Source organism: Ctenopharyngodon idella, chromosome 3, assembly GCF_019924925.1.
Source record: "Ctenopharyngodon idella isolate HZGC_01 chromosome 3, HZGC01, whole genome shotgun sequence".
NCBI lineage: Eukaryota > Metazoa > Chordata > Actinopteri > Cypriniformes > Xenocyprididae > Ctenopharyngodon > Ctenopharyngodon idella.
The window spans coordinates 11,012,247-11,029,877 of record NC_067222.1 but is presented as its reverse complement, the minus strand read 5'-3'; the positions used below and the strand labels follow the sequence as shown (position 1 = coordinate 11,029,877).

General features: G+C 39.8%; 1 pseudogene; it reads left to right on the top strand.

Annotated features, from left to right (window-relative positions):
* Positions 1 to 1,654: 1,654 nt before the first annotated feature.
* Positions 1,655 to 17,349, top strand: LOC127510212 (BOLA class I histocompatibility antigen, alpha chain BL3-7-like; annotated as a pseudogene).
* Positions 17,350 to 17,631: the final 282 nt, after the last annotated feature.

Here is a 17,631-nt window from a genome sequence, read left to right as displayed (position 1 = left end):
TTCAACCTTTTAAAAAAAAAAGACTTTACAATAAGGTTAAAATGGTTAACAATAGTTACAGCATTAGGTGTCATTCCTCTCAGATTTCATCAAAAAGTTGTGTTCTTACAGGTGTGGAACGACATGAGTGTGAGTAATTACTAATTAATGACAGAATTTTCATTTTTGGGGGAACTAACCCTTTAATTGCATTAACTGATGTTAACATATACATGTTAAAATATATTAGTCTGTATATACAAACATTAAACAATATATGCTGTAAAATTGACAGTTCATGTTAACTAATAAATTAACTAATGTTCATAAATGTCTCCTTATTCTAAGGCAGAGATGGGCAACTCTTTTCCTGGAGGGCTGATGCAGATTTTAGTCCAAACCTAATCAAACAACAGCGAACAGAGTTGCCCAGCCCTGTTCTAAAAGTGTTACCAAAAACATGCAACAATAAAACAGTAGGCCCTAACAATCAATTGTACAATATTTACAAGTAGCTTAAAGTCCCCCTGAGGTGAAAATCAAGAGTCTCAAACCCGCGGTTTGAAATCTCTGGTGTTTCTGACGTCACAAACTACCTTGTAACCAATTACGTCAACATGCCAGTGAGCTTTAGCATATCATTAACAGGGGAGTCTCAAGAGGAGTCTCTATTTTTCTGTTGATATGAAAAATCAGGTACATTTAGTAATATATTAGGTGAATTATGTATTTGATGTTAAGATGAACTATATGCCTTTCTCCACTGACGTTCTGAGTTAAAGTATTTGTAAGAATGCTGATTGTTAGAAGGCAGCTGTCTGACTCTGAGATGGCGTAATAGAACATGGTGTGTGTAACATTTGCAACACATCATTGGCTGTTTGATAGCGTAGTCAAGCAAAAGGCCAATCATATTAATTACCGTTATGTGTCCGACTTTGTAAAAAGATGATAGTCTTAACCTCACCCTTAGGCAGATGTTCACAGCTCCATTATTGCAGTAAACTTGTGATTGTGAACAAGAAAAATATCAAGATACACATTCAAAGAATTCTCTCATCAGAAAATACAGATGTAACAGCAAATCACCATCTTCCATCCCAATGCATAGACTGTAATAAGGGCATTTTCGCTGTTGGAAGAACTTCTGGATTTGGAAACAGACGCTGGAGGGTGCACTGACGCTGGAGGGTGCACAGACACTGGAGGGTGCACTGACGCTGGAGGGTGCACAGACACTGGAGGGTGCACAGACGCTGACGCTGGAGGGTGCGCAGACGCTGACGCTGGAGGGTGCGCAGACGCTGAAGCTGGAGGGTGCGCAGACGCTGACGCTGGAGGGTGCGCAGACGCTGAAGCTGGAGGGTGCGCAGACGCTGACGCTGGAGGGTGCGCAGACGCTGACGCTGGAGGGTGCGCAGACGCTGACGCTGGAGGGTGCGCAGACGCTGAAGCTGGAGGGTGCGCAGAAGCTGACGCTGGAGGGTGCGCAGGCGCTGACGCTGGAGGGTGCGCAGGCGCTGACGCTGGAGGGTGCGCAGACGCTGAAGCTGGAGGGGGTGCGCTGAAGCTGGAGGGTGCGCAGGCGCTGAAGCTGGAGGGTGCGCAGGCGCTGACGCTGGAGGGTGCGCAGACGCTGAAGCTGGAGGGTGCGCAGACGCTGGAGGGTGCACAGATGCTGGAGGGTGCGCAGACGCTGACGCTGGAGGGTGCACAGGCGCTGAAGCTGGAGGGTGCGCAGGCGCTGAAGCTGGAGGGTGCGCAGACGCTGACGCTGGAGGGTGCACTGACGCTGGAGGGTGCGCAGACGCTGACGCTGGAGGGTGCGCAGACACTGACGCTGGAGGGTGCGCAGACGCTGAAGCTGGAGGGTGCGCAGACGCTGAAGCTGGAGGGTGCGCAGACGCTGAAGCTGGAGGGTGCGCAGACGCTGAAGCTGGAGGGTGCGCAGACGCTGAAGCTGGAGGGTGCGCAGGCGCTGAAGCTGGAAGGTGCGCAGGCGCTGAAGCTGGAGGGTGCGCAGGCGCTGAAGCTGGAGGGTGCGCAGACGCTGGAGGGTGCACAGACGCTGGAGGGTGCGCAGACGCTGGAGGGGTGCGCAGGCGCTGACGCTGGAGGGTGCGCAGGCGCTGAAGCTGGAGGGTGCACAGGCGCTGATGCTGGAGGGTGCGCAGACGCTGAAGCTGGAGGGTGCACAGGCGCTGAAGCTGGAGAGTGCACAGACGCTGGTGGCTGCGGAGACACAGGTGGACACAGGTTCAAAAATAAATTTTGCTGTTATAAATATGTAAGTAAACAATGTCTTAATGAAATAAATATATTTACCTTTGTGGTTGTTTTATCTAAAGAGCTGAAATCACCTACAATGTATTTATAAATACATGCAGCATATGATACACAACTTAGATTGGAAAAAAAAAAAAAAGATTAAGTAGGCCTACATTTGTTGTAGGCTACAATTGTTGTGACAATCTATATAACTTCCATGTCATGTGACCCCATGATGTCACACCAGTTGTGATATGTTCACACACACCTGCCACACATCATACACAACTTGGAATTTGAAAATATTATTTTGTCTATTTTTAATGAATTTTTGAAATATACAAATCTATATAACTTCCTGGTCATGTGACCCGATGTCACGCCACCTGTTATATATTTACTAACATGGCTATTTACTATTTACTAACTATATATAATATAATATTTTATATATACAGTGGTGTGAAAAAGTGCTTGCCCCCTTCCTGATTTTTTTAATTTTTATGAACTAACAATAATGTTTCAGATCATCAAACAAATTTAAATATGAATCAAATTCGAATCAAATTATGTCATAATCAAATTATGTGACCTGTTGATGTTACAACCCCTGTAATATACAGTAGTCAACATTTGAAGTGGATCAAAACATTTAATCATAGTTGTCCCAACTTTTTTGATCCACTTCAAATGTTGATACTGTATTTATGCATATTTCTCACCAATGACTTATGTTTCATTTTTTATTTCACATTCTTACATTTGATAGCCTAAATAGTAAGACACTATAGGGCTGTTACCAAATTAAATAATTTACACTGAAAAAGTACAACTACATTCAATAATGTTATGAGATTCTTTAAATATTTTTGAATACAAATAAGAAATGTTGGTGGGAAATTTATACTTTTAAACATGAAATTAAACCGGTAGTAGATGGCGGCAAGCTCTAAACCGTGCCCGAGCGCGTTTGACCCTCAAAGCACGGTTCGTTTGACAAATGTGATCGCTGCGTTCCATTCCCTGGCGCGGTTCGTTTAGCTGGCCCTGGCCCGCTTGGAAGAGGTGGGCCAGAGCGCGGTTCGGTTGGGCTTCGGTTCGCATGCAGTGTGAGCGCAAACCGTGCCTGAGCATGGAACAGCTACTACTTTTGTGTGCGCTACTGTCATCATTACGACGGCAAACATCTTTATTACTTCTCTACTTCTCTAGTACATTTATCAATTCATGTAATTAATTCGAGTGTATGTGGGTTTATAATGGGTCTGATTCTCACCTTATTGATGAACAGGAATTGTAGTTTGCGAGTAAAGCTTTAAATTCCTCCATTAACGTCAGCTGCTGTAATATTCCATAATACATGCAAGTGAAAATCTCTGTGCGGCATAAATGAAAAATATATTAGGCAGTATCTGTGTATTTCTTCCTGTTTTCTTCCATTCAAAAAGTTTCATCGTATATGACATAAGCGTGCTTCTGCCTGGAACGTTAAGTGCAGTGTGAGTGCAGGCCACCGGGGGAGTGGGGAGGGGGGACAGTCGCGCTCGGTCTTTTAATAAGGTTTCATGTATCCCTCTTCATTGCAGAAAGACACTCGCTGTATTACATTTACACGGCCTTGTCTAAACCTGTGATCTGCCAGGCATCTATAAATTCAGTGCTATGGGTCTGCTGGACGACACACAGATCGACTATTATAATAGCAAGGATAAGAGAAAGATTCCCAAACAGCTCTGGATGAAAGAGAAAATGCAGGAGGATTACTGGGAAAAAGGCACTCAGTCCAGAAAGAGTAAAGAACAGTGGTTTAATGTGAACATCAATATTCTGATGAAGCGCAAGAGAGACGATGATTCAGGTGAGGAACATTCATACTTTTTAACATGCATATGATAATTTCGTTTATTATCATCTCACAAACATTGTGTTTTTTGTCCATTTCAGATCTTCATGTTCTTCAGTGGAGACACGGTTGTGAAGTTGAGAAGGAGGGAGATGAAGTGAAGTTTCTCAAAGGCATTGATGAGTACGGCTATGATGGAGAAAACTTCTTGTCTTTTGATGTTAAAGAGTCTCAATGGGTCGCTCCAGTTGAGGAAGCTCTACCAACCAAGAGAAAATGGGACAGTATTCACATCCTTAACCAATACACCAAAGGATACCTGGAGAAAGAGTGTGTGGACTGGCTCAACCATTTCAGAGAATATGGAGATGAGGAGCTCAGAAACGGCTGTGAGTAAATGTGTTTGTTAGATTATCAGCAGATGTTATAGAGATTGATGAACTGATTCCTGTGTTTTCAGCTCCTCCAGATGTTCATATATTTTTAAAAAAATCTATCAGTGACAAAAGCAAGCTGAAACTCACCTGTGTGGCCACTGGCTTCTACCACAAAGACGTGATGTTGACCATTAGGAAATATCGCATATTGCTGCCTGAAGATGAGATTGAATCCACAGGAATCAGACCAAACCATGATGGATCCTTCCAGATGAGGAAGAGTGTGGAGATCAAGGAGGAAGTAAACGTAGAATATGATTGTTTTGTGTACCACAAGAGCATCAAAGAACCAGTTATCATCAAATGGGGTAAGAGTACTAAATTTGAATCATTCAATGTCCGCCATATTTGAAGACCAAGCAGAAGGTGTGGTCATGGTGAAACTTCCAAACATTTGGCATCTCTGAAAAGTCCTGAATCTGCTCTTTACAGGACACATATGGTGTCAGTGAAATTTGCTAATCATATAATGTCCACTACAGTGGACAAAAGTCTTGGCTTGGGTCTTAAGAGGAAAGATATAATACACTTCGCATCGTTATCTTTTCCCTTTGTGCTTTGAAATTTTCAATGTGAAGCACTGCGCACTGTGACTCCATGTTGCTTTAAGCGTATCATTCTGCGCATAAGCGCTTTGCCACTCTGTATTGGAGCCTTTCATATTATAATACTTTTGCGCAATGAAAGATTATTAATTCCCTTTCTTGTTCTGTCCTATCATATGTTGCTGCCATATTAGAAAGCTGTGCTACAAATTTAAAAGAAATCACTTTTAATTTTATAGTATATATTTATATATAAATATATTTACTTGTTTTTCATGAATGTGAGTCATACATGACAAAGTCATGAGTCATGAATGAAGTTAGCCTGACTCCCATTTATTTTTAATGTCTACCTAGCTAGTGAAGCTATTGGTTTATTTGCAGTTGTTCCACTTGTGTACATGTAACTGTTGTAGGCTAGTAAGAGCTGTGTGTGTAAACCTCACTGCCCTGATCTTCAGAGGTGCTCTAGCGACTGACACTAGAGACTGTGGTCCTTATAGTCTTTTTAAGTATCAGATTGGTACTCGGTAATGGCCAATACTGAATCCCAGGTATCGTATCGGAGACAAAAAAGGCGAATCTGAGCATCCCTATTTTTAAGTTGTGAAATTCCATTTTCTTTTTTGAGAGACCCTTAATTAATTAAAACTAATTTATCTTTTTGCATTTGTATAGATGGAAATTGCAGGGACTGCCAGCCAGAGACTGTCTCAGGTTTGATCGGAGGTTTGCTTGGGCTAATAGTTGTTGTTGTTGCTTTAGTGTTTTTCACCTTAAAGAAGAAAAGCTACTCAATAATTGGTGAGTAGTACCTGATTAATGATGATCCACACATTCTTGTTTTCAGTTTTGTGTTATAATGATATAATTCACAGTGAAGTGGCACAGAAGCTCAGTGGGTAGTGCCATTGCCTGAAGACCTCTGGTTCAAGTTAATGAATAAAGATCACACTAAATTTAAATTGTGGAAACATGTTTTGATACAAGATTATAGTGGTTTGAAGTTTTAGAGTCCACTCCCTTGGAATGTCCAATCCTACTCCTGGAGGTCCTGGAGTTTAGCCCCACCCCCCCAGCCCAAAAAACCCAGCTAAAACATGCATGATCAAAATTATTATTGGCACCCTTGGTAATTCTTAAATCAAGATGGATTTTCTATATAAGAAAATTATATAAGATATTTAGTCTTGTTTCGTGAGGAGATCTAAATTAAGTGCATTTAACTTAAATAAAATTATCAATATCTGCCAGTGTGGTAATAAAAAGAATCTAAATGCAAACGGAAAACAAGATTATTCGGAGTGTCTATTACTAAGAATTAAAAGTAGCTCCACCCACCAATGTCATTGATGGCTTCAGTGGTGTAGGTAGTAGCGCAGAAACGCGGCACTTGTGACGCGATTGACCAGGTTCGAATCCGCCTTTTGCCGAGCTCGCTTTTCTCTCTTTTCCCATCACATATCACACAAGAAAGGCATTTATTTTCAATAAAATTAAGAAAATGTTTTAAAAGTGGAAGTAAATGGTAACGAGTGTTTAATAATGATAAAATCATTTACACTCTGTTATTATTGCATCCTGTTAATTTACAACAATACTGAGGTGCAAATAGTATGTATCTAATTACTATTTACACTTATTGCAAAGAACTGCTACTTTTAGCCTACATGGTAAATAGAACATAATTTGCAAAAAACAAAACAAAAAGCTGCATGTGCATTTTTTGCATGTGGGATACCATGAAAATCAATATTAGTTCAATAACTTACCATTCTAACAGTTTTCAACTAATGATTTGCTTTGAACATTTATCAGGCAAATTTCAAGTAGATTTATACCACAGTACTGTAGCTGCACATTTTACTGTTTCTCCAACAGGACGAGAGAGAGAGCTGTGGGAATTAGAGTGGATTATATTGGTATTTGTTTTCTCCACTTACTGTTGTGATGTTATTGATATGTGCAGTCAGTTCATTAAATTCATAAATGTTCATTAAATGTCAGTTCCCTTTGAAGGGAACTCGCACTGCGTAGTCGCTATGGGAACGCCTCTACGTGATGTCGTCATGAAGCACGTATGAAATCTGTCCAATCAGGAGATGGAACGTCATAGGCGGGTGACGTCACTGACCAGGAACTATAAAGCCAGCCCGAAAACACTCTCATTCAGCTTCTGTGTCTTCAGCAAGCTCTACGTGTATCTTGTCTGTCTTATTTATTGTTGTCTGTCTACCATCATTTTGAGTTCAAAGATTGATATTATGGCGAGTGAACAGCAGCAGCAGTTTAGAAAGGGTGTTCATCCCTGCCCTCGTTTTATTACGGGTGGGGATACACACAATCTTTGTGTTGTCTGTTTGGGAGCGCAGCATGCCCAGGCAGCTCTCGAGGGGGCTGCCTACGTGCATTGTGAACAGTTTCCTATGAGGACGCTGCGCTCCCGCTGAGCCCTCTTTGAGGAGAGTGGCTCGGTTCGCGCGCCCCAGGGCTCGGACCCCGCTTCTGCTGAGGCAGGACGGTGTCTCATGTCCTGGGGTTCACAAATGGATGTAGCAGCGGGGTAAGAGACGGGCCCAGCCTTATCTCTGCCCTCACCTGCTGCATCCGGTGTGTCGATTCGGAGGCAGGAAGCACGCGTTGCGGTTTCTTCCGCTCCGGTCGACACAGTCACATTAATGGCGTCTAGTTCTGAGGAGCTGGACGTTGTTAGCGTGACAACGGGAGAGACTAAAGACTCGCCACTTCACTCTCCCGCGAGCGAGGAGCTCATGGAGGTGCTTACTCGCGCTGTTGCCAAGCTCAATATCGATTGGCCAGCCGAGAAGCAAGAGCAGAGAACTGGAAGTAAACTTGATGAACGCTTCTTACCATCAAGGTCTGCTCTACCTCCACGTCGGGCGCTACCATTTTTTCCCCGATCTCCACACTGAGGTGTCGAGATCGTGGAAGAGACCGGTGTCATCTCGTGTTTACTCCCCTCAAACCTCCACATACAGTAACATGGTTGGTATGAGAAAACACGGGTATGGGGCGATGCCGAGAGCAGAACAGACGCTTGCGAGCCATCTCTCTCCACAGGCGGCATCGTCCCTCAAAGCCCCGACGTTGCCCACTAAGCCGCTAAAGACTACCTCAGCGCTAGTGGGCAAAGCGTACTCGGCAGCAGGTCAGGCTGCGGCATGCTTACACACTATGGCCATCATTCAAGCATACCAAGCTGACCTGCTGAAAGACTTGGGCGATAGTGAGGAAGTGGGGGCTGATTTCATCCATGAGTTGCGTCAGTCAGCAGATTTAGTGCTCTGTGCCACCAAGGAGACGGCCAAGTCAATCGGCCGCTCTATGGCAGCCCTGGTGGCCACGGAGCGCCACCTCTGGCTAAATGTGTCTGACATTAACCCTCTGTGGTCTGAGGATTTTTGGGGCCCTGGAGAAGTTTTGACATGCCCTGACATTTGTGCTTTTTTCAGTTGTTCATAAACATATTAATGACAAAAGTGTCATTACACTGTATTCAGCACAAACTAGGCTACAATAATATGTGAAGAACATGTATGTACAGTGGGTACGGAAAGTATTCAGACCCCCTTAAATTTTTCACTCTTTGTTATATTGCAGCCATTTGCTAAAATCATTTAAGTTCATTTTTTTTCCTCATTAATGTACACACAGCACCCCATATTGACAGAAAAAACACAGAATTGTTGACATTTTTGCAGATTTATTAAAAAAAGAAAAACTGAAATATCATATGGTCCTAAGTATTCAGACCCTTTGCTCAGTATTTAGTAGAAGCACCCTTTTGATCTAATACAGCCATGAGTCTTTTTGGGAAAGATGCAACAAGTTTTTCACACCTGGATTTGGGGATCCTCTGCCATTCCTCCTTGCAGATCCTCTCCAGTTCTGTCAGGTTGGATGGTAAACGTTGGTGGACAGCCATTTTTAGGTCTCTCCAGAGATGCTCAATTGGGTTTAAGTCAGGGTTCTGGCTGGGCTATTCAAGGACAGTCACGGAGTTGTTGTGAAGCCACTCCTTCGTTATTTTAGCTGTGTGCTTAGGGTCATCGTCTTGTTGGAAGTAAACCTTCGGCCCAGTCTGAGGTCCTGAGCACTCTGGAGAAGGTTTTCGTCCAGGATATCCCTGTACTTGGCCGCATTCATCTTTCCCTTGATTGCAACCAGTTGTCCTGTCCCTGCAGCTGAAAAACATCCCCACAGCATGATGCTGCCACCACCATGCTTCACTGTTGGGACTGTATTGGACAGGTGATGAGCAGTGTCTGGTTTTCTCCACACATACCGCTTAGAATTAAGGCCAAAAAGTTCTATCTTGGTCTCATCAGACCAGAGAATCTTATTTCTCACCATCTTGGAGTCCTTCAGGTGTTTTTTAGCAAACTCCATGCAGGCTTTCATGTGTCTTGCACTGAGGAGAGGCTTCCGTCGGGCCACTCTGCCATAAAGCCCCGACTGGTGGAGGGCTGCAGTGATGGTTGACTTTCTACAACTTTCTCCCATCTCCCGACTGCATCTCTGGAGCTCAGCCACAGTGATCTTTGGGTTCTTCTTTACCTCTCTCACCAAGGCTCTTCTCCCCCGATAGCTCAGTTTGGCCGAACGGCCAGCTCTAGAAGTGTTCTGGTCGTCCCAAACATCTTCCATTTAAGGATTATGGAGGCCACTGTGCTCTTAGGAACCTTAAGTGCAGCAGAAATTTTTTGTAACCTTGGCCAGATCTGTGCCTTGCCACAATTCTGTCTCTGAGCTCTTCAGGCAGTTCCTTTGACCTCATGATTCTCATTTGCTCTGACATGCACTGTGAGCTGTAAGGTCTTATATAGACAGGTGTGTGGCTTTCCTAATCAAGTCCAATCAGTATAATCAAACACAGCTGGACTCAAATGAAGGTGTAGAACCATCTCAAGGATGATCAGAAGAAATGGACAGCACCTGAGTTAAATATATGAGTGTCACAGCAAAGGGTCTGAATACTTAGGACCATGTGATATTTCAGTTTTTCTTTTTTTAATAAATCTGCAAAAATGTCAACAATTCTGTGTTTTTCTGTCAATATGGGGTGCTGTGTGTACATTAATGAGGAAAAAAAAATGAACTTAAATGATTTTAGCAAATGGCTGCAATATAACAAAGAGTGAAAAATTTAAGGGGGTCTGAATACTTTCCGTACCCACTGTACATGTTTGTGTTTTTGAAGGAATAACATTTATGCGTGGTTATTGAAAAAACAAAAAACTTAAATCACTGAAATAAGGACAAAAAAAAAAAAAAATTAAATCTGTGTTCACACGACTTCTTGGTACTGGAGGTCGTAGACTAGATTTTTTGCTTCAAAATGATGTAAACATTATCCTGCCTACTCGTTCATATAAAACAATAGAGAGATTTAAATTTTCTAAGACATTTTTTGTCAAGAAACACAGTATGCGTGAAGGCGTGAATCATCATGAATAATGCTGTAATTCACACCTGAGAAGACAAAAATCCGCATAAGGACCTGTAATGACCTGCATATTAATGAGCTCTTTCAGTAAGGTAGGCTGTGAAAAAACCCTCTGTGATCATGCTGATAACAGGATTAATGTCCACTCTTGACAAAAAAAACATGATTTTTGTGATCTCATGCATGCATGTATTATTGCACATGATGTACACGATTGCGACGATGTATACATGTATTGCCTCAGAATTTGCGTCTGAATAGCGCTCGCTCCGGGGGCGTGGCCGCATTTGTGGATAATGAGCTGAATCACGGACTTCTGACATGTGTCTCTTGTCATACAGATTACATAAACACAGAATTTTTGTTTTCGATTTGACTTACATGATTTAAAACCTGACATTTCAACGTTTCTTTAGACATAAGTCAAATTTTTTTGTCATTAGTATTCACTAAGTTACACTTCATTTTTTGAGAACTATCAGATTGGACTTCGTTCAGAGGGAGACGAAAGATCACGCATCATGTTTGTTTTCTTTATTTTACAAAAAGCACAGCATTTTGTTTTTACTCTGAGTGTACACAAATAAAAGAAGATATTCAACAGATTAAAATGGTGTATCACTCTTAATTGTATGTGCAGACTCTGGTAATGGCACAAGAAGTAGACACTCTCTTGCGAAAGGAGGCTATAGAAAGCGTTCCTCCCAGCAGGGAGTCAGGGTTTTACAGCCGCTATTTCATTGTGCCAAAGAAAGGCGGGGGATTGCGTCCAATTCTAGATCTGCGCCAGATGAATCGAACAGTGGCGAAGCTCAAGTTCAAAATGCTGACAGTCAAACACATCGTGTCACAAATCAGGTCCGAGGACTGGTTTGTCACGATCGATCTAAAAGACGCATACTTCCATGTATCAATCCTCCCGCAACACAGGAAGTTCCTAAGGTTTGCTTTCGGGGGCGAAGCATACCAATATCAGGTTTTTTCCCCTTCGGCCTAGCATTGTCACCCCACACCTTTACCAAGTGTGTAGACGCGGCACTGACGCCCTTGCGTATGCAGGGCAACGCATTTTAAACTACATAGACGATTGGTTGATTCTGGCTCAATCAGAGCAGATGGCGGTTCAACATCGAGATGTTGTTCTCGCTCACATGAGAAGGTTGGGGTTGAGACTAAACGCAAAGTTTGCTTTCTCCAGCTCAGAGGACCACTTATCTAGGCGTGGTGTGGGATTCGGTGATTATGCGCGCCCGTCTATCTCCGGCTCGTATTACATCGACATCACGCAGAGGCGTTCCCATAGCGACTACGCAGCGTCTCGTTCCCTATTCAGGGAACTAAGGTTATATACTTAACCGAGACGTTTTCACATTGTTGACATTTAGTTAAAACCGGAATCTGGACTCAAAAGCGTAATAGACATAAATTGTCCAGTGTTGTAATAGAGTAGAAATACAACATTTCACTGCATCAGTATCACAAGTTCAAAATCTCTGTGAGCTTGAATCGCTGCTTAAACTCAATATCTATATGTTACGGGTCTGACAAAAGTAAAACATAAAAACAGCTTTTCTGCTTACTCTGGTGAATATGCCCCTTATTTACATATATCTCAGGTTATTTATTTATTTATTTATTTTTTGTTTTTAATTAATCACTAAATGCATCATTTGTCTGCCACAAATCCAAACTGGTCTCATCATGAATCTCTTCATACACAAAGCTTTTCACAAGCATCCACTTTTTTTTTATACATATTTTTGGTGTCCAACATTTCTGATGCACTTCTATTGTAATTTATTATCTGACACACAGCACTGTAGCTGCACTTTGACATTTCAATGTTTCTCAAACAGGACGAGAGAGTGCTGGTGAAACAGCCAGCAGTGCGACTGGCTTTCAGGAGGATTTGATGGTAATTATATTCAGGCCTGGAGTCAAGGGTCAGCTCAGGGCCACCTACTGGTCAGGAGATATGAAAAATTGCCTTTTGTTCTTATAACTTCTGAATGGTTTGCCTAAAAATCTATTTTTTGGGACTTTGATTAAGTGCAGTATACAGAGTCAAATGATGCTAATAGCTTTTGATTAACTTTGCCTATTTTAATGAAACTGGTCTTGATAGACTCACTGGTTCATACCAAGTGCAATGATACCAATAATGCTATATTTGGACAAACTTGTCTGGCAATATGAATTTTTTAAAAAACTTACTTTTTGGAACTCCTTTTAGAGCGTTGATCCGATTTTCACCAAAATTGGCTCAGATCATTTTCAGACCATGCTGGCGGAAAGTTATTAAAAGCTTTTCTACTGACCAGACCGTTCTCAAATAATGTGGGGAAAAAAATGAGAAGAGAAGTGTTTTGTGTTAAACAAGCTGTTTTTTAAATGAGGGGTAAGAACATGTTGAAGAATTTACATTTACATTTAATCATTTAGCAGATGCTTTTATCCAAAGTGACTTACAAATGAGAAGAACAATAGAAGCACTCAGACCAACAAGAGGGCAACAGTATACAAGTACTGTAACAAGTCTCAGTTAGTCTAGCTCCGTACACATACCAAAGATGTTGTTTTTTTTTTAAATCAGAAAAAGACAAATAGAATTAAAAACTTCTAGTATTAATTAGTCAGGTGCTGACGAAAAAGATGCATCTTTAGACGTTTTTGAAAATGGCCAAAGACTCAGCTGCTCGATTTGAGATAGGCAGGTCATTCCACCAGCAGGGAACAAACCAGGTAAAGGTCAGTGAGAGTGATTTTGTGCCTCTTTGGGATGGTACTACGAGGCGTCATTCACTTGCAGAACATAATATGGTCTGTGAAGTTTGACTGATCATCAATCACAACTCCAAGATTCCTGGCTGTCCTAAAAGGAGTTATGGTTGATGAACCTAGCTGTATAGAGAAGTTGTGATGAAGTGCTGGGTTGGCTGAGACCACAAGCAGTTCTGTCTTCGCAAGGTTGAGTTGAAAGTGATGGTCCTTCACCCAGCCAGAGATGTCTGTCAGACAGGCTGCAATGCGAACAGCTATCATTGGATCATCTGGTTGAGTGTCATCAGCAAAGCAGTGATGGGAAAAGCCATGTTTCTGAGTAAAAGTACAAATACGTATAATAAAATATTACTTAAGGTAAAGTATTTAGTGTTCCTTTTCAATTTTACTTGAGTGAAAGTACAGAAGTTCTTGATTTTTAATGTACTTAAGTAAAAAATGACTGATGAATGTCTATTTTGTAATTTTATATATGCCACTTACATAATTTAATTTTATATTATATATTTTATATAATCCTATTTCTCAAAATAATTATGAATGATGATGAATTGTCAAATAGCCAGCACTAGTCAGTATGGATGGAAGATTAGTGGATGGAGATACATAATATGTAATGTGTGTTGACAAACAATATAAAAACAGACAAAACATAGCCTATAGGGCTAAATACATAACATTTTTAGAAATTGCTGCTGCAGCGGGGAAGATGAACGTGCATGTGTTATTTTAATTTGTGTTAGAGTTGCACGATTCTGGATAAAGTGAGAATCATGATTCTCCCATGATTATGAATAGACAACTAAACAAAACAGTATAATTATTTACTAGATGACAAAATATTAATTGCTGCAGTCTATTTAAAAATATTTAATTATTTAAAAAATGTTTTTGAATGAATGATTTATGGCTCGCTCATAACTACTTTCATTACTGGATGAATCAATGTTTTTGAACAAATCTTTTGAATTAATCATTCATTGTCAAATACATTTTAACAGTCACTTGTCGCCTCCTAGTGGCGTAACGATGTAATCGATACAGCCGTTATTTGAAGGCGCATCAAATTCTTCGGATATTGATGTGGACATGTCCGCATTAAAGCATTTCAGTGGGCTTTAACAGATCGCTGTATGATTTTCAGTTACAATAATGCAGCCTAAAATTCAACATTAGTAGGCTAATTTACTTTTCGCCATCAGTCGTGCGCGCACCCAGAGGATCCCCAGTTCTTGGCTAATTTTCAGTCAGACTTGTAAATTCATTCACTGGAGAGTCGCTCTGAACGGATCATTGAATCAGTGAGTTGTTGACTCGAGAACAGCTGCAATACGATCAGTCCAATTCGCGAATGAATTGTTGATGTGATTTGTGAACCGATTTAACAGGATGATTGAAAAGAATCAGTTCGTGCACGAATTTTAAAATAAGGAGTAACGATATGTTTTATGAAATGTAGTGGAGTAAAAAGTACGATCTTATGCTTTGGAATGTAGTGAAGTAAACGTAAAAGTTGCTCAAAATAAATGTAAAATTTAAAAATATAATATTTTATATAAAATATAAAATATATATTTTATAAAACAAGTTTTACTCTAAAACTGCAAGGAAATCAAAGCCAAAAATCTGAACAAGTTGTGTTCCAAATTCCAGGTTGATATCTCAAAAAATGAGCTTTCAGTAAGATTTTGTTTAGGCGCAGTACCACACTTTTTCACTAGATGACAACCAAGCTCCATTACTGACCATATAAGGGCGCCTCCATTTCCATATATGGTTTGAGTGATCTGAACCATATATTTCAATTATTTTCATACAATTTATGAAGTAGACATCCTATATAGAAGTAGTATGGGAAGTTTGGCAGAATTTGATATGAATTCAGCCTCTAATAAACATAAAAACAACATGTATGTGGGTTATAGATCACCGCCACAATCATAAATGTATTTTTTTTCCTATTAAAAACATTTTCAGACCTTTTTTTCTCAAAAAATTGAATGGATGCTATCTTTTGAACTCTTGGCATGAAAACAAACATGTTTCAACCAATCTTTAATGATTTTTCATGTTCATCGCTATTTCAAAATAAAGGTCTGAACATGCCTTATTAGTATGAAAATATGCTTGTTGCAAATTGATAAATTACTGCTCTTCTGTAATTTATTTTGAAAATCAGTCACCAAATATGAAAACTAGAGATTCCAAGCTTTCAAATGATATATAGTTTGTCAAGATTAGTTTAGTTTTAATATAGGATATTACTGTTTTAAGTATGTAATGGCTGTGGGCCAGTGACAGTTAACAGGTTAAGTTAGTTCTAAATGTTTAAAGGATGCACCAAGAATGTTCTAAGAATGTTTTCTCCCAACATTGAGAACATATTTTAAAAAACCTTCTACAAACAATGTATAAATAATGTTTTTGTGCTAGCCTTTTGAGATATGATATGATATATGATATGATATGATATGATATGATATAGCACTTTATTGTCAGAGAAGTCTAAAATTTTTCTTGCATGACAGCACCTATGTTTGTAACAATCAACAAAACATTGAACAAATGTTCTATTATTATTATTACTGGAAGAATGTTTGTTCACAACTTTGAGAGAACTTGCCAAAATATTAGCTGGGATGTCAGTTTTCACATTTCATTGACAATAATCAGAAATGTTTCTTGAGCTGCAAATTATCACATTAGAATGATTTCTGAGGGTTCATGTGACACTGAAGACTGAAATAATGATGCTGAGTTTTAATCACAGAATAAATTATATTTTATAATATATATTTAGAATAATATATATTTTACAATATATTCACATAGAAAACATTTTAAATTAACATTTCACAATGTGACAGTTTTTACTGTATTGTTTTATCAAATGACTGCAGCCTTGCTGAGCAAAAGAGACTTCTTTCAAAAATATAAAAAATCTTAAGTATTCCAAACTTTTGGCCATCAGGATTTCACATTATGAATTAAAAACGTAATTATATTTTTTGTTTATCTCTTTCATCACATGCTTTACTGCAACTACAGCATGACAGTCTAGAGATTAATCTTAATTTAATATTCACTTTATTGGAAGGCTACTCAGAAATGTATATGTCCAATCTGAGCTGCTGGCCTTTGCATGTCTTACATACATCAGTTTATTTAAATAGTACATCAAATAAGTTAATGCTTCAAATATTCTTATTTTTGTAGGTTTTAAAAGTAAGGCCTCAGTTTTACTCAAGAGACCAATAATCTCTCTGATCAATAACCTCTGACCTTATATGTCACAGATCCCTGCAGAGAATATGGTATCTGTTCCAGAGCAGCTTCTGCAAATCCTGGATGAACTGAATGTTGAGAATAAAAAGAGGTTCAAGTGGCATTTGAAACAATATGGGCAAATTCCATCCTCTCTCATTGAGAATGCACATAACGCTCATGTAGTGGATATGATGGTGGAGAGGTTTGGACCAAACGAATCTTTGAAGCTCACAGTGCAGCTCCTGAAGATGATGAACCAAAACCATCTGGCTGAACAGTTAGAAATAAAAAACTAGAGGAAAGTTTTTGGTTTGGTCTTCACATGTATTTTGAGTATTATGTTATGTTGCATCAGTTTATTTAAGTAGTATGTCAAATAAGTTTATGCTTCAAATATTTATTCTTATTTTTGAGGGTTTTAACAGTAAGGCCTCTGTTTTACTCTAGAGACCAATAATCTCTCTGTCATAGATCCCTGCAAAGAAGAGTAGACTAGGGGAGTAGACTATATAAGGACTCTGGGTTTTCATTTGGGTTAGCATTCTCTGTGGGATTGTTCTCTCAGGAGCGGCTCTTGACCAGATTGTGACATCTCACTGATTTTCTTTTTTTTATACATTTCTTAAATCATGTAGCTTTAAGATTTTGTTAGTTATTTTTGTTTGTTATTCCCTTTGTTTCTTTATTTTTCCATAGACTTATGTTTATTTGTAGTTATTGTTACATTTGTTAAAGAAAATAAAACAATCGGCATTGATTGAACAGTGGTGTTTGATCCCTCTTTTATGTTGCGGCTTGAAACGAGTTGGCCACAACATAGATGTATATGTGTGTATATATATGAGCATTATACCTTGGTCTGTTTAAAAACTCGATTCTGATTGGCTGGAAGGTGTGCAGTAAAACCGTTTAATGCACAGGTACTTCCAGTCAGTTTGGTAACCATAGTAACACAATTACACTTGCAAACAGAGTGAGAGACATATATGAAAATGTTTATTTAGGTAGGCTAAATGGGTGATTTTTGCATATTGTTTAATTTGT